Source organism: Sceloporus undulatus, chromosome 2 (assembly GCF_019175285.1).
Source record: "Sceloporus undulatus isolate JIND9_A2432 ecotype Alabama chromosome 2, SceUnd_v1.1, whole genome shotgun sequence".
Lineage (NCBI taxonomy): Eukaryota > Metazoa > Chordata > Lepidosauria > Squamata > Phrynosomatidae > Sceloporus > Sceloporus undulatus.
Window position 1 is genome coordinate 153,817,404 of NC_056523.1, and position 23,044 is coordinate 153,840,447.

General features: G+C 40.1%; 1 protein-coding gene across 3 annotated transcripts in view; it reads right to left on the reverse strand.

The window, feature by feature from the left end:
* The window catches only part of MAP2K6 (mitogen-activated protein kinase kinase 6), a 1,063,669-nt gene that overhangs the window by 56,164 nt on the left and 984,461 nt on the right, over positions 1-23,044 (reverse strand). The window lies entirely within an intron of this gene.

Sequence of the window (23,044 nt, forward strand, 5' to 3'; positions counted from 1 at the left end):
CTTTAAAAAATGATATTTTTTTAATGTTTCTAATTTAACAAGAAATGGAGGGGAAAATCCAATATGTGCAAAGCATCTATACAGATTGCATGCAATAAATAAATAAATAAATAATCAACCAACCAACCAACCAACCAACCAAAACAAATGTCTGTGCCTGTCTTCTAATCAAAATTGCTTTTGTGCAGGGCCCTCTTGTTCAGAACATCTAGGCCTGAACCTTTCTTAGATATCACAATGTTTTGGGATTAGAAAGGCCTTGCCAGGGCTTGGGAGACACTGTCTCCCAGGCCCCGGAGAGGGCCTGGAAGCGGCTCCGTGATCACGGAGTCCTCCAAGACCTCGCTGGGGCTTGGGAGGCTGTCTCCCAGGCCCCAGCGAGGCCTTGGACAATGTTTTAAAATGTAGGACCTTTTTTTTAATTTCCTGGCCAGTAAATTAAAAAAAAGTCCTACATTTTAAAAAATTGTCCTTCATTTTTCCCGGTTTGGAGGTCCTCAGGGATGGCAACTCTATTTCTGAGTTCCAGCTCCAACAGTCCCATTAAAAACAAACACTGGCTGCAGTTGCAAGCTAATGCAGGAAAGAACATGACAGATGAGAAAGCAGAGTAAATGAACAAAACCAGACAAATAATGTTTTGTTATCGTTTCTTTTATAAAATGGATGTAACTAACTTTTATAAAATGGATTGAACTAACTTATCTTAGTAATTATCTTACTAATTACCTTAGTAATTATCTAACTAAGGAGCTATACAGACCGCCCCAAAAAGGCAGTCTGCAGCTGCCCCTTTACTGGCCAGATTAGGTCTACGGCAACCTCACACTGCGGCCTCGATATGGCCTGTGGAGAGCGCAAAAAGGAGATGCAAAAAGCAGCTCCTTTTTGTGCCCTCCAAGGGGCACCATAGCTGAGGGGTGTCATGATGCCGTGTGTCATGTTGATCAGCATGTGCCAAAATGGCACCCCAGGGACATGGTTAGGGTATCCAGCATGTGGATGCTGCGCCCTAACTCTGCCCACAGGCCAGCACAAAATGCCGGTCTGTATAGGACTTAACACATCTTACATGGAATAAGAGTTAAGCCTACCACTTGTTTTGTGTTTAAAAAGATGAATGTATTGGTACACTTTTGTTGCATTAAAGCAACAGTGACGCATAAAACAGGACACTTATGCAACCTCATCTAGCACAGCAATGAAAAAAAGCCCCTCAGGTGCTTTGACTGCTTGGAAAAAATTTTACTGTCCCCACAAGAGAAGATCCACCTTGAGGAAATGTAAGCAAACTACAACTATTTAAACAAATGTACACATAATACTTAGACACCTGATTGTGCAGTAAGGCGTGCAAGAGTTCATGATCATAAAAGATCCAGGCTGTATACTTCTTTTGGCCACTTGTCCCAAAATTCAGCTCATATATCCCTTGATGAGTCTATGTTATCATCAAATATTTGAGATGCAGCACAGTACTTTATTGCAAGAGCAGAAGATGAAAACTGGGAGTACCTCATTCAAAGTTGAAATTTCAGCTAGGTAAGCGTATCTCTTCTTCTGCCTCAGCATCTTCTTTGTAATGGTAGTGGTCACTGCATTCATGAACAAGGGAGTGCCTTTGAAAAGCACTAAGTTTGTCCTTGGAATTTGTCCCTCACATGTATCATCATCTCATTCCATTCCCTCCCTCAAAAATGAATAAATATCTACAGAGGAAACACCTTTCCTGCTCCTGCTGTTATGACAAAAGTTTGAATGGGCTAAGAGGAACAGCTCCCCCAACATTAGGAGTCTGGTGGTCCTCCCACCACCCTCCCACATTTTGTGTGTGTGCTGCATTTTTTCAGGCCTTCTCATCTCCAGGGATGACCAAACATCAAGGACATTATGTGCAGGAAAACAGATTACATACATGTCACATGTGTACATCCCTGGATCATCATCACTGTGCACTTATGATTTCATTTTGAACAAAATTAGAAAAGCCTGAGGAGGTGGTGGTTCCTGCAGCATCTTATTTATTTATTTACTGTATTTATACCCCGCCCTTCAGCATCTTCTCAATTATAAACCTCAAGGGCTTTTGTTTTTCTGTTTTTCATTAACTTCAAAATTATGGAAAATCCATCATCACCTTCAGCTTCCATTGCAACATTAGTTACTGAACATTTCCTGTGTTATTAAAAAACCATGCTTCCATCCTATTTCATCTGTAGCTTCCAGCTACTGCAATATGTCCATCTAGGAAAAAATGAAGCTGCCACTCTATGAACACAGATCTCCACTTTCCATTTAGCTGACAATTACAGGTGGCCAAGGAACACTGGCCAAAGTATGCAAGGGGAAAGGTTGTTCTTAGTATGAAAAGACAGTCAATAGTCACTGTAACAGGAAGAAGAGGCGGAAATGTAGAAAAAACTGCTCGTTATATGACCATAAAAACGGGAAACCTCTGATCTTGTGGACAATGTAAACATTTGAAAGTAAGGTGACAAAAGTGCTGAAAGTATTGGGTGTGGGACAAAATAAGGTTCTGAATATAGTATATAGTATTGACTGTCTATAGTAAACAATTCAGGAAATGTTGAAGCCATGAGAAAAACATTCCCCAAATTTGGAGCGGGGGGGGGGGGGAGTGCAACAATCGCCCCCATTACTTTTCAGAAGACACTCTGTTATTTTAAGGATATAAAATGTTTTACATGTAATGTGGCTTGGCACAGTTGTTTATTTATTTATTTATTTGAACAATAATTACCTTTATAATACTTTATTTTTGTTACAAGTGAAGTTATGCAGTCTCAGACTGTACGGAATATCTAAACTATAAGGAATCTTTTTGATGTTAACAGTTTGTAAGGAGCAGGCTAAAAACAATAAAAACAGAAGAAAATAATCAACACCAGCAAAACAGAGGAAATTATTTTGTCTTCTCTAGTCTTTACGATGGCTAATGGAGTGCACTGAGGAATTCCAAAGGAAAATCAGCATGCACTTTATAGACTACAGCAAAGCTTTTGGCTGCATAGATCATGAAAAGCTATGGAACACCCTTAGAGATATGAGAGTGCCAATATATCTGATAGTCCTGATGATGAATCTGTACTCAGGACAAGAGGCCACTCTTAGAACAGAACACAGAGAAACCAAATGGTCACCAACTGGCAAAGGGGTCAAGCAAGGCTGCCTGCTTTCACCCTATCTTTTCAACTTATATGGAGAACATATTATAAGAAAAGCAGACTTGGACACAAAAGGAGGAGGAGTGAAAATAGGAGGAGGGAACATCAACAATCTAAGATATGCAGATGACACCAGACAATATCAAAGACCTAGAGCAACTACTGAGGAAGGTCAAAGAAGTAAGTGCAAAGGCAGGCTTACTGTTAAAGAAAATTAAAATAATGATTATGGAGGATCTTCACAAATTCGACTTAGACAATGAGATCATAGAAATAGTACAAGAGTTCATATACCTTGGATCAAACATTGATCCGAATGGGGACTGCAGTCAAGAAATCAGAAGACTAAGGGGCTCTGCAGACAGCCCCAAGAGGCTGCCTCCAGCCTCCCCTTTTACAGCCAGATCGGGGCCACGGCAATCATACACTGTGTGTGCCCCTGATCTGGCCTTTGCAGAGCACAAAAAGGAGCTGCAAAAATTGGCTCCTTTTTGCACCCTGCAAAGGATGTGATAGATGCGGTACCGAGGCTTTATGGCGCTCCTTCGGTACTGCATTGTGTGGACACAGAGCCAGAGGAGCACTGTGATGCTGTGCATGTGTGGAGCAGCACGCACTGTCACACCGCCCTGGAGGCAGAGTTGGGGCATGTGTCATGTGGACACTATGCCCCAACTCCACCCCCAATCCGTTCTTTAAGGCTGGTCTGCACAGAGCCTAAGAATGGGGAGGGCAGCTATGAAAGAACTAGAAAAGATCCTAAAGAGGAAAGATATAAATTTGGATGAAAGTTAGAATCATACAAGCAATTGTATTCCCCATTACTATGAATGGATGCAAGAGCTGGGCAGTTAAGAAAATGGACAAAAAGGAGAATAAATTCATTTTAGATGTGGTGCTAGAGAAGAGTGCTGACAATACTGTGGACAATACTGTGGACACACACACACAAAAAAAAAGGGGGGGTCCTAAAACATATCAAACCTGAAATTTCCCTGGAGGCAAAAATGACTAAACTGAGACTGTTGTACTTTGGCCACATCATGAGAAGGCATGAATCATTAGAAAAGACAATAATGTTAGGAAAGATGGAGAGAAGTAGAAAGAGAGGAAGACCACATGCTAGATGGATGGACTCAATTAAGGGGGGGCACGAGTATGAATCTGCAAGAGATTAGAAGAATAGTGGAAGATAGGGAGTCTTGGAGATGTCTTATCCACAGGATCACCATCAGTCGAGATTGACTCGAGGGTGTTTAACAACAACAACAAAGTCTTCCATAGTGCCAAGCAAACACAAAGTACTGATTCTCACAAAAAATAACATTCTCCTACACAGCTTTCAGAAACAATTTTGGGGATTAAATCTATGACCACCCCAACTTAAATATTTTAATCATTGCTGTAAAATATTCCACAATCCATTTTCTCATTTTTCCCCAAGAGGAAAAATGGCTTTAGGGGGGGAAAACCAGGAAAATTATTCCTTCCCCATTTCCTTTCTTCTTCCACGTCTACACATGTCTATTTGTGCCCCCTGCCCCTATTTCACCAGGGCAGACCAAGACATTTTATTGCCTAAAGCAGAACATAAATATTGTCCCTGCCCCTCCAGACTAGAGCCAACACATTAAAAGGTTTTGATGCAACAGTAAGACACCAGGTCCTGCCTTTGTCTATCAATGCCCTCTGTTATCTAGATGCTGACCTAGGTAGGTCACTTCACTCATATAACTGGAATGGCCCTGGTTTTGAGATAAGTTTTCATCAGTACAGAAGCTTCAGAGCATACACAAAGTCCCCTTACAGCCAAGGCCACCAAATTAATTTCAACTGAAATATTGGATGCAAGCTGTGCTAAGACAATGCCACTGCCTCAGTTGAAATTAAACAGGACTTTCCTGTGGGGAAAAACCTGGGATCTCTGTGCATGAATTTCTTGTTCAATGTATGTGAGTTTCAACTCTTTTTATTTCTAGATTGAATTCGACATGCAATTAATACTACATATTCATAAGCAACTTAATTTATGGAGAAAAACTAAAAACTAAACACAGCACAAGCCACTCTGTAAGCCTGCAATTGGCATTCAAGGGTTTAAAACAAGAACAAGAACAACAAGAACAACAAGAACAACACACCTACCTTACAAAAAGACGTTGGAATCTTCATATGGGAGTGTTTTAATAAAAAGATGGGGGGGATTGTTTGGGCTTTACAGTTGGCTCTCTGTATCCACAGATTCTTTATTCATGGATTCAACCATCCATGGTTTGAAACTATTTTTAAAAATATAAATTCCAAAAAACGCAAACCTTGGTTTTGCCATTTTATATAAGGGATGCCATTTTACTTGTGTTTAATGGGACTTGAGCATCCACAAATTTTGGTATCCATGGGGGGTCCTGCAACCAAAACCCAGTGGATACTAGGAGAACACTGGATTTGGTATGAGACACCCTGCCCTAGTTCATTGTCTTCCAGTGGAGTTTGGTTACAATGTACATCATCCCCAGCTACCATGTCAATGAGAGTAATGGAAGTTGTGGTCTAACATATTTGGAGAACACTAAGTCAGAGATATCCTGCCAGGAGGCACATGGATATGAGGGTGTGCAAGTGTGTGCCTATGCACATATACTCAAATTAGATAACCTATATGGTGCTTTCCAGCTCTGCCTTCACACACTGAACCTTCCCTGTGAGGTCACTGAGTACTGAGCCAAGTAACCACTGCTCACTCCACAAGGGAAAACACAGGAACTATTGCTAAATCTAGGGGGAGCAGGATTGTGAGGTGAATTCTTCTTCGTGAGGAGGTGTTCAGATGGTATCACCCAGTGGTCAGGACTGCCATGTTTTGATCTGCAGCACTGATCCCACAGTGGCACACTCAAAGAATTCCCCCTCCTACTCTAGCAACTTGTCTTGACACCTGCATGAAAGCCTCTGAACAAACCCAGTGACCTCTGCAATGGGTGTGCATTGGCTCAGTGCCTCTTTCCCTGCAAGAACAACAACAACAAGCCTGGCTCTTCCCCTGCCCTTTCTCCATCACAGCACAATCCATCTTAACCTGCTTAATGAATTCACAACTCTAGACCGCAATGGTAAGACTCTTAGCCCAGCTGTTACTGACAAGGCACTAGGCAAACACAGCATACCAGTTATAATGAAGAAAGAAGACATTCCTGAGGCCTGCTCAAGCTGATCTCAGCCTAAGCCAAGCTTCAGTGCATTTTAGTGACCGTTAAGGAAAGGATAACTTGGAGCTGGGAGGATTTGTAGCAGGAAAAAGAAGGGCTGCTTCATGCATTCCCTTTTCCTGTGGCTATTAATCTTCATTATTTCCCACGACTTGCATAAGCCAATAGATTCATCTGATGCACATCACACTGAACGCATACAAGTGTCACAATACATGTGCCATTTCCTGGAAGAACATTGATTAATATGCAGAACAGCCCAAAGACTAACACTGGTAAGAAATTTAGCAGACAGAAATTGAGTAACATTAGCAAAGGCAGATTTGTTTAAAGCCTGCTTGTAGACCAGTTACCAGAAAAGCTAAGGGGTAAAACTTAGGTTTTCTTCCTGCAACTGCTCACTATCACTGACTGGCAGTGATGGGAATTATAGTCCAGCACATCTAGAGAGCACTGAGCTGGAAAAGGCTGCCTTAAATCCAAATACGTTTTTTGCATTGGTCTGCTTCCTAACCCTCTTTCTTCCTGGTTCAACCACCAGGCTTTTGCTGTATTTCAACCAAGGTATCAGAAAACTTCTGAGTCCACATGTTGCTAGTCATTAAAGGGAAAAAATGTGATAACTGTTTTTTAAAAAACCTACCAGTGCAAGTCCAAAGTGTACTTCCAGTTCATCCTAATCATTCAAAGTCTGGAGCTAGGGTGTGTGTGTTTATTTAGGCAATGGTTCCCTCCTGTCAATACATGGAACATAACAAACATATGCACAAAATAAAACCCAATAACCCATATTTCATTTAATTGGACAATTCGTTTAAACAACAAACATGGTGGTGTATTGAGGACCAGCATGGAAGTGAAACTGGGCTATGTTGTATGCAAATGTTTCTGACAGACAAGTGGAGCTGTTCTGAATACATCCAGCCAATTCCTGAACTGCAGAAGGCCTTAAGGGCAGGAGGGCTGTCTTCAAAAAAGACCAACATTACCAGATCATTTTCCAGGGTGGTTACTTAATTATTCCACCAAGGCATGTATTAACCTGGCTGTGCTAGAATCATTAACCAACATTCCTGGAAAATGATCTGTAATGATGGTTATGTCTTGAGGAGTTATTTAGCAAGTTCAATATTTACAAGGTCTTAGTAACATCAACATATTGGCCATGCAGAAGGCGGGGGGGGGGGGGAGCAGCAGTCCAACTGATGGGAGAGTTCCTCAATATTGTGGCCTATGGACACATCTGGAATTTGAGAAAATGCCATGGACACTCACATACACAACCCATTCTTCTTCTCTGTATGTACTGTATGTACTCGTTTGCAGATTTCTGTGGATTGACATCAAGATCCCTGTAGAGCTCTCTAACTGCAGTTGTACAGAACTCCTAGCTTTATCAGGGTTCCTGGTCATTATCATGAGACTGCTGTAATTGCCTCCCTGCCTCCAGTTGAGCTCCAGATATGAATTGGCAAATGCCTGCATAGGGCTTAAGGGAAATCTGGATCTAAAAGGTTTACACAGATGCTCTTTTGAATGTATACAGGTACAGTGGGTCCTTGGTATCCATTGGGGTTTGGTTCCAGGACCCCACCTTAGAAAGAGATCTCATGGTTGAAAGCTTTATTAAAATGCCAAGACAATGCATGTTGGAAAGGTGAAAAGGGGAAAGCCAATGCAAGTGATTATTTAGAAAGGGACTGACTATGAAGCAGCCTGACTTATAATCTTTCTTTCTTTATATTACAGGTAGGAACACTGCACCCTTCAGTGCACATGTAGATGCAAAACAATCTATGCCTCCATTTTCCCCACCCTATTTTTTCTCAAATCATTTTTATTGTATTTCCACTCTCTCCCCGAACCTTCTAGAGACTGTTGCGAATAAGGTTGCCAGAATGAAATCTGGAAAACATTGTTGTACCTTTAATGTTTGTATCAAATTTCCTTTTCTATCCAGCCATTAAAAGTAGTAGCAAGTACATTTCTGTACCCCTTCTGTACCCCTTATCAAGCACTACCTAAGTGGCTTACAATGTGTAATCTAACTGCCCCAAACAGGTTGGGTACTCATTTCAGCCACCTATGAAAGGATGCTGGGCTGAGTGCACCATGGAGCCCTGCCTGGGATCAAATTCACAACCTTGTGGCTGTGAATGGCTGCAGTACAGACATTTAACTACTGCACCACCAGGGCTCCTTTAGGAGCCATCACTAATTTTCAGTCTGGCAACCCTAGTTGGAGACAATGGCTGCATCTGCACTGCAGAAGTAATCCAGTTTGACACTGCTTTAACTGCCATGGCTCAGTGCTATGGAATCCTGGGAGTTGTAGCTTTGTGTGATATTTAGCCTTGTGAGTGCTCTTTAGGAGTGAGAACAGTTGATCTTACAGCCAATATGGTGTAGTAGTTAGACTCATGGACTAGTGTTTGGAGGATGCATGTTCTAGTCCCCACTGAGCCCTGAAATCTCTAGATAACTTTGGTCCAATCACTTCTTCTCTCAGACTGACCTACCTCTCAAAGCTGCTGTGAAGATAGGTTGGAGGAAGGACAGCCATACAACCACCTTCAGATCATTGGATATAAAGAACTGTCACAATTGGCTGCACAGAATGGGAGAGAGAAAGGAGATTGTTGTCCTAATAATCTATTTGTGCGTTTTCCAAAAGAATCTGTCTAGTCACTGTTTTTAATAGGCTACTAGGCTGGATGGTCTGATGCTGTAAGGCTCTTGGGTTCATGTCAGCCAAGTCTACAAGAACCGGTTGCATTCTTTAATCTTCCTTTTGCAAACATTTACCACCCTTAGACTAAACAGTAGTCACTAAGGAAAGTTTTTTTTTTCCTGGCCAGATCTTCGCATACACACACAGAGAGAGAAATAAATTGAGAACCAAAAGAACCATTTGTCTCTCTGAGGAACCTGGCACAAAACTACTGTGCTACTGAACTTTCAGTTCTCCTCCTTTATGTAATACTCAAGGACTCAATACCATTTCAATTAAACTTCTGTTGAAGAACAAGGATCAAGCACAGGTAAATCTGGAATGATTTCACCACCGAACAGTTGAGGTCAATTCAAGCATGCTGGTATTAGCATGGTATAGTTCTTCTTAGACCACGACAGGGCCTTTCATGCAACATGTTGTTTGTTTCAGCCTAGACTTCTCTCTGAAGCAAGACACTTTAATACTGAAGTACTGTACTTCCAACGAAATAGTAACAACCCACCCATGCTCATGTAAAAACTGAAGCATTCCACTTGCATGAGGACTAGACCACTATTGCACAGCCTCTACCCTCCAAGGCTGAGGTTATTTCCAGCAGTCCATAACTTCAGTTAGCAATGGTGCCTCCCCTAATGACCTCCACCAACGTGGTCACCCTGCATAAAAATCCTCTCTTCTACAGTCTCCCTGAAAGGCAGAGAACATAAAACAGGAAGATAGTTGGATTTCGTTTTAGACTTTTCTGCAGAAAGCCAAAGTGGCATTACTCTTTCCAGATGTTGCTGCTATGTTAAAGGATCAGCGTGACAAGAGAGAAGAGCTAGTTCTCCTTACCATAATGCTGGAGAAAGTGGCTATATCTATAACCAGCAATCTCCCCCACACTTCACCGTTTTGTACTACTTTGTACAAGAAACATGCTTCTGTTACAGGCAGTGAAACCCGAGGGACATGGATTTAGCCAATCTGGCTAACAGCTGCAAAAGCTCAAGACCTGGTACAACTCTGATGACAATCTCCCTACCCCTCTCTCCAAGCTACACTGCTAAATACTGACATCACTGGAAACCTGATGAGTTTTCAGTTGCAACAGAAGAAGAAAACTTCCAGAATTTGGAGGAAAATATATGGTTAACCATTAACCATTGGTAATATGTCAATGGTTAATGTAGAAATGAAGTACTGTTGAGTCAATAATCATGGCTGTGGAGTCAGAAGCGTTCTGGATGAAGTTGAAGTCAACAGAAATGTACTTCTGGCTTCAAAATAAAAACTTGTATTTAACTCCTAGTTTATTGTATATTTACAGTACTTTCACAGGAATTTAGGAACATTTTCTTGTTCAGAAATGTTAATCTCTCTCTTTCACACACACACACACATGTTCTATTAATCTAAGTAGCTTGATGATTCATGAGATGGTAGTGAAACGCCTTGTGCTACCATTGTACTAATTACTATAAAATTGCCTTTATGCCACAGTCAGATAGTAGAAAAATAGAGAAACTGCTACTAATAGTACAAAAGTGGTCCTTAAAATCATTTAAACTCTTGACCAGTGGTACACACCACCCCTCTATTCAGGTTTATATTCCTACTGAGAGGTTCTTAAAAGCTCTGTGTAGAAATACGAATGAGACCATGTGAATTTTGCCTCTGTTAATACCATACTTATGCTCACAGGTACTTTATAAGCTTTTCAATTCATGAAGTCTGAGCCTCCGTGATAAGAAAAATCCTATTAGGAGTGCACTTGTGGAATACTAGGATTTACAGGGCTGTCTTTTTATAATCCATACCAGAGGAAGTTGCCAGAGATCAAGAGGAGACCGTTACCTGCATGAACTATGACTATATACGGAGGCAGAGAGAAGGTCTTAAGATAGCCCTGGTTTTTAAAAGTGAGTGCTGCAAGGTTTTCTACTAGAATCACTTTCTCTCATCCTAGGTACTGACTCAGTCAATTCTTACAAGCTGGATGCCTCAATCTACTTCATGAACTCTACATTCCAAAGTGAGTGATACAGTAACTCTTAATCCACTTCTGGAATGTAGTAATGTTATTACAAGAATACTAAAGTTACATTCATTCATCCTATTCTCTTCTGTTATTCCAGTTCTGCTGAGTGGAATGAAATGGGCTGCTGTAGACAGCTTTCCATATCCACAAATTCTTAATTCATAGATTCAAACAACCATGGTTTGAAAATACAGTTGGCCCTCTGTTTTTGTAGAGATCCGTTCCAAACCACCATCACCCCGTGAAAACAGAGGCTCGCACATATTCAAGCCCCATAGGCTTGAGTGGGGTGTGCACCCGTGTGCACATGTTTGGGGGGGGGACGGGCATTAAAAATCATGGAGGTTGCCCCTCCAAGGATTTCCAAGGTTGTGACTGTAAATTTTAAAAAGCAAACCTTGATTTTGCCATTTTATAAAAGGGACACCATTTCACTATGACACTAAGGGGATACCAAGGGTTCACTTTATGTTTGGGATCAACCTGCATACACTTGGCCTTCAAATTAGCGAGATCATTGGACCCTCCAGTCCCGACGCCCTCTCCTTTAGTAAGTAGCAGCTCACTAAGATCTCAGAGAGAAACCTTGTTAACAAAATATTCTAGAGCAGTGATTCCCAAAGTTTGCTCCTCCAGGTGTTTTGGACTTCAGTTCCCAAATTCCTGACTGCCAAGGTGGCTGGGGCTTCTGAGAGATGAAGTCCAAAACAACTGGAGGACCAAAGTTTGGGAATCACTGTTGCATCTGTATTCATAAGGGCAGAAGGAACAGCCCTTATTAGACTGCAGATGAAAAGCTATTGCCATGTGTCTGATGTACACTACATGAAGGAAAGACAGAAAATACAGAAAAGCATTCCCTGTACACAGAAAACTAGCATACTGGGGGGGGGGGGGGCCAAAATAAGGGCCAGTCTAGATGACTGAAATACTCCTCATATCAGTCTAACAGAGTATGATCCAGCCACCTGTGATTCGCAAGAGTTTGGAATTTTTGCAGGGGAGAAGACTCCTTAAATTCTGCAGAAAAGGGATTTACAAATTTTATCAACGTATGTGGGATGTGAAGTTTTGTGAGATATTCTTCTCTGTCAGAGCCCTCTGGTGCCACAACAAACTACAAATTCTAGGATTCCACAGGATGGAGCCATGACAGTTAAAGCAGTGTCAAACTGCATTAAGTTTGCAGTGTGGCAGCAGCCACAGACTTCAGGAAGATATTATTGGGATCTATGTATAGATGCAGTCTTGGTCAAACTTTCACATTTTAGAACTGAATGCTTAACTAGGAAGTTGGATAAAAACTGGATGGTACTTTTCCCCCCCTTAACTCCAGGTCAAACAGTTAAATAGTCTCTGCTTCACAAATTCCTCCTCAGGAAAGACTGAAGCTAGAATACACCATGAAGGCAAATTATATGTGCTCTTTTCCCTTCAGTCTGTCACGTTCCTTGCCTCAACTAACCAAACAGAAGTGACACTCTGCATTGCTTTCACTGGCTTTTTGCAAAAATTCTAACAGGGAGCTACTTTAAAAGGGATGTTAAAGCTGAAAAAATATACAGTACAGTAAATTATGATGTCATAAAGCATTTCAGTAGATTCGCTACTGTTTCCAAAGACATCAGTATCCAGCATATCAGTACAAAGAGCTGTCTGCAGGGCTTACACTAAGGCAATGTTCTACGCACGGTTCACAGCATACTTTCATGACTATCTTCTATAAAGTGCAGTTTGGAGGCAGAGAGGGAGGAAAGGATGTTTGGAGAAAAGGCCAAAATTAAAATTACTGGGTTGTGCCTAAAAACATATCCAGGGGTACCTGTGTTGCAGCAAAGTACCATAACATCCAAAATCCACAAAACAGATAAACTTTTATTCGGCCTACGAAAATACACAAAATACATGATGCAAGCTTTCAAAGCTCTTTATCAGGCAAATGTGTTAAAAATGGAGTTTAAACTTTATTTCCTGGACTTTATGACTCTTTGTTTCACAGATCCTACATGGCCAAAAGGGAGGGATGGCTGTCTACAGGAATATCTCTCTATACCATCTTCACTGAGAACAACAATAACAACATCAATACAAAATGTAACTCTAGCATCACCATTTTTTTCTTTCTCCTGTATGGTTTTTAGTACCTTTGGCTGATGAAAAAGCCAATAGAGCTTCAAACGCTTGGACCATTTTGTCCAATAAAGATATCGCTGCTTTGTGGCTTTTGGATGTTATCTTTTTTTAATAATTTTAAAAACCATCTTCAAAAATCCAAGGTCACATGGGATGTAAAAGGGCAACATTACATAAAAACAGGGATGGAGAGATACAATACCTACTTTGCACCAGTTCAGTCATTGAGGAAGACTCATTTCTGCTCCAATGTTGCTGAGATAAGATATAAGTGGGGACCATCTTTCTTCAAAAGGCAGATGACGATTCCACCCCCGCAACCTTCTTGAGCTTTTCCATAAATCAAAAATTCCAAAATCGAGACCACCAATCAGTCATATTGACCTTTCCAGTTTTCCAAGCCCTGGCAATTTCAATCCTGGCCAGTGCCAACAAAAATGGAATAATATCTTTATTGTGTAATGTCTTGTTTTCATTAATAAACACTGAAAGCAATAGAAGTTCTGGAGAAGGGACAATTTTTTGCTCAGTGATGTCTGAAATTAAATTAACTACTGAACGCCAAAATGCAAATACACTTGGACAATCGTACCACATGTGCAAGAAGGTACCTCTATTACTACACCCTCTCCAACAGCATGAGGTTGGGTTCTTAGTAATGCGTGCAAGTTGTAGTGGTGTGAGGTACCATCTATGCACAACTTTAAGAGTGGTTTCTTTCAGGGCTATAGAATTAGATTTATATGGGGGAGTGTTCCAGATTTTAAGCTGCTCTGAATCTGTTATTTGAATGTTTAAATCCATCTCTCACCCCACTTTATGAGTCAGCCCACAACCGAAAGTCTCGTGTAGCATCCACTTATATATTTTTGCCACTCTGCCTTTAATGCAAGTATCTTTGTTTATACACATGGATTCAAACAGAGTTAGTGAGCAAGGGAGTTCTTTCCTCCTAACGAGCTGATCTAAAAAGGATGCAGTTTGATTCAATTGCATCCAAGAGGGCTCAAAGGGGGTAAGAGCCTTGATCAGACACTCTCTGGACCAGGGTCTACCATGTAAAAAATAGATCTCTCACCATCAAACCCTCCCTGCTGTACCATGGATGGAAACAAGTCCACCTATCAGGCTCCGCAAACAGGGGATGAGAAATAAATGGTTGTATTGGTGAAGGACTTGGAGCAAGAATGTGCCTCCTCTTTTTCCAGACCATGAGAGTATGATACAAATATGGATTATTAATTCTATGAATTACCTTCCCCAATGAGGGTGGAAAAAATGCACTGAGCTCTGCAAGGGAGGCTGGATCTTATTGTGCTAGGTTGTACAAGGATGTTATTGTACTAGGTTGTGCCTAGTAAGAATTGAAGTGCAGCAGATGAACTGTGCAGTGTGCAGGGTTTTTCTACAGCCTCAGTTGCAGATCTACAACCATGGAGATACAAGCAAGGTTATTTGTGTTTCAAAACATGTGTGAAGAAAGACGATTTATAGTGCCTGCAGAAGGATGCATTGAAGATAGGCAACAAACTTGCAGGATCCACTTTCTAATTTTAAAAGAAGCCTGAAATCCACACTACCAGTACTCACTGAAAATAATAGCTGAAGCGGAGAGATATAAGCTAAGAATGAAGGAAGATCAGGAACTGGAGAAGGAACAAGCCCCTTCATACAAAAACCTGCACCTGTGTTTTCCTCATGTGTACATGCATGTGCTTCTTAGTTGCTATTTCTTACTGAACAACAAGGAGCCCATAATACTAGCCAAATATTCTTGAGATCTATCAGTACATCCTGATCTACCTTTTGCCCTGATGTGGAAAAAGGCAACCAGCAGACTTATGAAGTTCTTATGAAATTTCCTAAAACAGAGCTATGGTCTGAAGCCAGGGACATAATAAAAGAAGAATGCAGACAGACACTTTCAAGAGCCAAAAAAAGAGAGAAGAAATTATGGATGAAAGATAAAATTCTATAAGCAATAAAGGAAAGAAAGGAAGAAAAACAAAAAGGGGATAAGAACAAACTAAGAACCACGAATGCAACAGTGCAACGGCTAGTGCGAAAAGATAAAGAAAGCTACTACAACGACCAGTGCAGAGAAATAGAAGACAACAAGAAAAAGAGAAGAGCAAGAGACTAATCCACAAGATCTGGGAAATCAAAGGGAAATTCAAACCAAGGACTAGGACACTCTATAACAATAAAAATAACATAATTCAAGACAAGGAAGGAGCAATAAGACATTGGATGCAATACACAAAAGAACTATATAAAAGAGATAACAAAATGAAGGGTACATGGGATGAAGAGTCATATAAAGATGAACCTCAAATTCTAAAAAGTGTGCCAGAAGCTCCAATAAGAGAAACAGCAATAAACATACCACTAGGAACAGATGATATTCCAACTGAACTGCTGAAATCCACATTGACAGAGTCAACTCTAGTGCTAACCAACATATGTCAAGAGACATGGCAAACAAAACAATGGCCAACAGATTGGAAACCACCAATATACAGTTGGCCCTCCATATTCGCAGCCTTGAGACTCACGGTTTTGATTATTTGTGAGGTGAAGACCACTAATGTAGACATTACTCCTCCTTTTCCTTCCATAAGCACTCCCTGAGCTGCCCAGGGAGAGATGGAGGAGGCAAAGGGTCTTGGGGGAGGGAGCCACCTCCTCCCTTTTCCTTCCTGATGTCTTCCTGAGCAGCCCAGAGAGTGATCCGGCAGGAAAAGCAGCAGGAAGCCAGTTAAAGGGATGGGAGGGTGGGGAAAAAGGAGCACAAGCCCCCGCTCCTCTTCCCCCACTCACCCCTCTCTTTAACTGGCTTCTGAGGGGGGGGGGGGGGGAGTTATTAACGGTTTTTCCATATTCACGGTGGTCTTGTTCACCTGTGAATATGGAGGGAGGACTGTACATCCCCATTCACAAAAAGGAGATACAAAGGACTGCAGCAATGATAGGACCATAGCACTAATCTCCTATGCTAGCAAATATAGAATCCAACCATGCATGGAGAGGAGAAATCCCGGAGGTCCAAGTAGGGTTCAGGAAAGGAAGAGGTACTAGAGACCACACTGCAAACATACAATAGCTAATGGAGCACACCAGGGAATTTCGAAAGAAAGTCAGCATGTACTTTATAAACTATAGCACAGTCTTTGACTGCGTAGATCATGAAAGGCTATGGAATGCCCTTGAAGACATGGGAGTGCCAACACATCTCATAGTCCTGATGAGGAATATGCACTCAGGACAAGAGGCTACTGTCAGAACAGAAGAAGGAGAAACAAAATGTTTCCCAATTGGCAAAGGAGTCAGACAAGGCTGCATCTTATCACCCTACCTGTTCAACTTATATGCAGAACATAATGTAAGAAAAGCAGGCTCAGACATAGAAGAAGAAGGAGTGAAAACAGGAGGAAGGAATATCAACAATCTAAGATATGCAGATGACACCATAATATTAGCAGAAAACCTCCCAGATCTAGAACAATACTAAGAAAGATCGAGGAAGAAAGTGCAAAGACAGAACTATTGCTGAATATATAGAAAACAAAAATAATGACAATGGAGAATCTTGACAAATTCAACCTAGACAATGAATAAACAGAAGTGGTAAAAGAGTTCTTATACCTGGGATCAAACATTGATAGAAATCAAGACTGCAGCCAGGAAACCAGGAGAAGATTAAGAATGGGAAGAGTGGCTATGAAAGAACTAGAAAAGATTCTAAAATGCAGATATACAACTAAATACAAAAGTGAGAATTACACAAGCCAATGTATTCCATATTACCATGTATGGTTGTGAGAGCTGGACAGTGAAGAAAGCGGATAGGAAAATGCATTGATTTTCTAGATGGATGGACTCATATTAAGGAGGTCATGGGTATGAGTTTACAGGACTTAAGCAGAGCAGTGGAGGACAGGGAGTCTTGGAGATGTCTCATCCACAGGGTTGCTATGGGTCAAGATCGACTTAAGGGCAGTTAACAACAACAAAGAGCTCAAATGCATACATCTCTGTTCATGATTTTTTTTCTTTTTTAAAAACTGTCTTTATTTGATAAGTTTTAAAATCCAGGCATAGTGATAAAATTCAAGCAGCAACCACAGAGCTTTACATCAACCAGGGGGGTATGCTGCATTTTTATTGTTGTCACATTTTAAAATGATTTTATATAGTTTTACAGTGTTGACCTTTTAATATGGTAGTTTACTTAATTGTTTTTAACTTTTAACTTTTTTGTGTTGATCCCTGCACTATGTTTCAATTGTGAGTCCCATGCAGGAAAAAGGTTTGAATATAAATTAGTTAAATAATTTTTTGTCTGAATTCTGAAGAGCTGCTATCAACTAGTGCAATGCTATGACTCGGTATAAGACTGACCTAGTGTAAGACATCTTATACTATGGAACAGCTTCCTATACAGTCAGTCAGCCCTCTCTATATATGGATTCAGGTATGCATGGCTTGAAAATATTAAAAAGAATATAAATTCCAAAAAAGCACTTGATTTTGCCATTTTATACAAGGGATACCATTTTACTATGCCATTGCATTTAATGGGTCTTCTGCATCCATGGATTTTTGTATCCATGGGGAGGTCCTGGAATCAAACCCAGGAATACCAAGGGCCCACTGTACTACTGCTTGTGGATGACTGATTTGACACAGGGAGTTTTACAGGACTAAGCTGCAAGAGCAACCAGAATTCTGTGAAACTGTGAAAGCAACTGCCACCACCATCTCCTCACCTAGATCAGTAGGTGAGGAGTTTGCAGACAGGAACAACTGTTCCACTCCTGGAATATAGTCTCATGCATAATCTGACAGCATCTTTTTTGGCATCCAGCAACTTTAAAATAGCCCTACCCCCCCCCCATTCCCAGTTTTGTTTTTTGTTTCAAAGTTGTCTGACTTGTCTAAAACCTAACAAGTAAAGGCTAACAACAAAGAGTGTTCTATCGGATCATCACTACCACTGTTATCATCAAATTTATTCATACCCCACCTTCCCCTCAAAACTGGGACTCAGCAGCTTGTAAATTAAAATAAGCACAATATACATAAAAACAGCATTAAAATAGAATTAAACTTTTAACAATATTAAAACCATTTAAAACAAATACTTAAATGATAGCATTCTGTTTTAATCCATTTTTATTTTATACAATATTTTTAATTTGAATAATGTTATTAATTTCAAAATATAATTAAAATTAAAATTAAACAGTATTTTATTTTTCTATAATAATTTTTATTTTCATTCTATTTTGAGAGATGCCAACGTATGTAAATGTTAACAAATGTAGGTCAGCAGATTGTTCTCCCCCACCCAAACTGAAAGCGACAATTACTACTTCCTGACATTCAGATTAATCTCACTCCAACACATGTTACAGTCCTGCCTCCAACAGCCAACTGTCTTTCAAAAACCTGCAAACATGAGTTGGCTATAGAAAAGCTTTACCTCTTCATTGCATGCCAGGAAATCCTGAAGAGATGACTTAACTCGATTAATCATTCAGTCCCAGAAGGGAATGGCTATGACAAAACAGAACAAAACCTGGCATATTTTCCTCTTCTCTTCACTTGATTTCATGATTCAGCCAACCCTTACTTGCAGGTGCTACATCAACTATTAGGTTAACATGGAAAGAGACATCCGATGTTCCCCACACCCGAACATGATCTACATATATTTAATAAGGTAACAAAATTGTTACAATTCACTGTTATCCTTTCCCCACACTTCTGGCAAAATGTCTGGCATGCATATGTACATAAAAGATACAGGAAACCTGAATTCTGGTGTAGCTTGAAATTATTGAAAATGGAGATTTCAAATATATAAAAGCTGAAGTTACAGGAAAGGAGAGGAAATCTCTTTCTTTAAATTCTTTCTTGCAATACTTGCTGTTGTTAGTACAATAAATCTCCTTGGAAGAAATCTTGTCAAGAAAACCCAGTGACATGGTCACCCTAAGTTGGATTCAAGTTGAAGGCACATACAGGTTGAGTACAGTTGGCCCTTCATATTTGTGGATTTGACTTTTGTGGATTTGATTTTTCACGGATTTGATTAATATCAAATTCTCTCTAGCTCAGCTTTGCTAGAACTTGACTACAGAGTCACACTGGAGGACTTAGAGATTCTTAGAGAAAACATTTCCCTAGACATTTGTAGGTCCTCCAGTGCAAATTCTATGGTCAAAATCTGTTGGATGTTGGCCACAGAGTTGCACTACCAGACCTAGAGATTCCTAGAAAGGTATCTCTCAGGTAAAAAAAAAAATAGTTGTTTTTTAATTTGTAGTTTTTCCACTGGGGGGTGTCCTGTGCCCCTAACCCAAGCAAATGTGGTGGGCACACTGTATTGCTTATCTGAAATGCTTCGGACCAGATATGTTTCATGTTTTGCAATTTACTGGATTTTGGAATACCTGTATTTGCATATACATAATGAGACGCAATGAGGCTGATGAGATAGGTGATCTGTGAAATGACAGGAGGTGTGGGTTCCTGCCATTCCACAGATCCTCATGTCAACAACATCAACATTTTACTTGTGTGCACCAGGCTTAGCAGGTAATGTTAGGATTCGTATAAGGGTATTTTGCAGGGCGTCCAATTCACAAGCATTTTTTTAAAAAAATTATTAAATTTTTAAAATCACAAAGAACAACCAATCAGTACAAAAACTGGTACGTATACAATCCACATACATTACATTATATTACATATACAAAAACTACCACCTCCCAACAACGCGAAAACTAATCTATAAACCATTTCTAATACAGTACAAGCATTATTTTTAATATTGTTTAAAATGATAAGAATATGAAAACATGTAAGAAGTATCAGGGAGGGGGCAGGAATGGTTAAACTTTCCTAGGATCAGAAAGGCAAGGGCTTAAAATTCCTCCATTCCAGTTCCTTGCTCTTTCTATTTTCCCCAGTCCTAAGTAGGAGACTCTGTCCCCTTTCAGCCTCATATCATTCCACAGCTTGGGAAAAACGCTGCAAAGACGTCAAGCAAACAGTCATCCAGGAATGTACATATGTAATCAAGGAACCAAAAACATTTTTCATGTCAGTAAAGGGCTGGCTTCAAATATTTGTTGTAAATATTTTGAATACAATTTTTGCCAGACCTAAATACTTACATGTATTCAGAGAAAATGGAGTGGAGCAGGCAAGGCTAAAGAATACAGTTTTGTTTCCACACACTTCCAAATTAACAAAGGATGATGCTACTTTTAGGGTATTTTTAATTTAATGCAGAGAGAGCATTTACATGATAAGAAAGCCAGATACCTGGTCTGAAGAAAAGCACATTACTGGCCTCGGGATTGTCACAGCACATTGGCATTTTCACTTTACTTGTAATTCCCTTTTGACATACATTAGACCTTTGGTATCTAACCTTTGGGGTTTGGTTTCAGGACCACCGCCAACCCCTGTGGATGCCAAAATCTGTGGATGCTCAAGTCCCATTATATATAATGGATTAGTAAAATGGTGTCCATTATATAAAATAGCAAAATTAAGATTTGTTTTTTGAAATGTATCCATTATTGGAATATTTTCAAGCCCTGTATAGTTGACTCCATGGATAAAGTATAGTACTTGGATATGGAGGACTGACTGTAGTTGTTGTGTGCCGTCAAGTGATTCCAACTTATGCTGACCCCAAAACAAACCTATCAAAGGATTTTCTTGACTAAAGAGAACACTTCTCTAGGATTCTCTAGGTCCTCCAGTGCATATCTCTAATCACCATCCACTGGACCACAGAATTGTGCTAGAGGACTTACAAATGCCTAGAAAAGAGTTCTTTCTAGAAATCTCTAAGGACCTTATCACATGTGATAAGAGCCTAGATCTTCCAGCATGACTTCCAGTGGAAGTTGACCACAGAGTTGTGCTGGAGGACCTACAGATTCCTAGAGAAAACACATTAATCAAATCCGCAAATAATCAACACTATATAAATACAGCGCTATATAAATAAAGCATAATAATAATAATAATGAAATCCACAAAAGTCACAAGCCACAAACGTGGAGGGCCAACTATACAGGGATCCTGTCTAAATTCTTATGCAGTAGAAATTTAAAAGTAATCCTAATAACCAGATGAGAAGAGGCAAAATATACATCCACTGTAATATCAGTTGGGGCATCCAAGTCAGAACAGAATCAGATCAAAGCGATTTCATCCAAAAGAAGTGGAAATATTGTCTGCATTATATGTGAACAACATAATTATTTCACCCAATAAAAGCTTTATTTTTACGGTTTCTCTCTGTGGTGGCTTTGATTCCCTCTTCTCTTCTGTAAAGAAAATACCTCTTTGTATCAATAGAAGGGACAATGTTCTTTCAGTCTCCAAGAAAGAAACACAAAGTGTTCAGCTCATGCAACTCCAAATGTACTATTATTTTTTTACCCCTTCTGGCTGTGTGCAAAGTAACTTCTACACTCAAGAACCCAAGGCACAGATAAGTAGACTGGCTTCCCTGTCTGCCCACCCACCCCCACACACACACCCCAGAACCATTCTCAGCACCCACCAAGTGCAGAAGGCAGTCTCCCACAGAGGAGAACCTCCTTTGTTCAGGATTTAAAGAATGGTTCTAAATTACAAAGAGGACCACCACAGCCAAAAGTGGTTCTCTACTCTATACATAGAGAGTGATGAGAATGATGACAACAGGAGATACTGTGCTCATCTCCTATAGGCCATACCTTTTCCCCCCCAAACTTTTAAAAAGAACTAACAAGACCTAATTTAGAATGGGGCACCAGACACAACTTTATTGGGAGCCCTAACTGCATGAAGAGATCCCTTGCTTTTAAGTGAATGCAAGCAGAAACTGGCCTACAAGTCTCATCATTCAACACAACAAGGCTGGAGCAGTGTGTCAGCTAGAGCTGGCACACACAAAAACACTGGGGTGCAGCCAGCATGCAAACATCTAGTTTTAGCCAAAACACATGAACAGATTTTTACAGGGGGTTACCATCGTCTCTCTAACAGTTCTGACTATCTGATATTCCACAGCAGACAAATTTTTCCTACCCATTTTCACTGTATGTATGGGATACATTTAAGAGGAAAATATAACATATAACACCATCTATGTGCACATACTTCCAAATAATCCTTTTCTTCATCCCCTAGCATTTTGTTCAGCAAGAAGAAACTGTACCATTTCTGAAGGTGACACAGTTCTACTGCCATGACTGTCAGGACTGGGCCACTAAGGTTGTTGTTAGATGAAATGATAAATTGAAGTTAAAAAGGAAAAAAGTGGGGTTATTGGGTTTCATTTTGCGTGTATGATTGTTGCATTCCATGGTGTGCTTTGTTCTGCAATTTATTTATGTAATGGGATTCAAAAAAGGATTCATCAGATTGTACTTCTTCACACTTACAAAAGAACTTGCTTTCCTCTCACCCCTGAAAAAAAATACTTATCATAAAAAGCAGTTCAGAGGAAGATTTTGTGGAATGCTTGATGTTTAATATGCATCTCAGCCCTAGGAGAAAGGCAGAACAGAAATAAAATGAATAGAAGACAGGATGATTGCCTCTTATATATTGTACTGTGTGTCAGCTGTCTCGCATTCCATTCTTTGGAAGAAATCCAGGATGTTTATCTAATTTAAAAAACAAAAAAAATGTAAATAAATTTAAATACAGTTATTTAAACTGTCAATAAATTTTAAACCAAATTAATAAA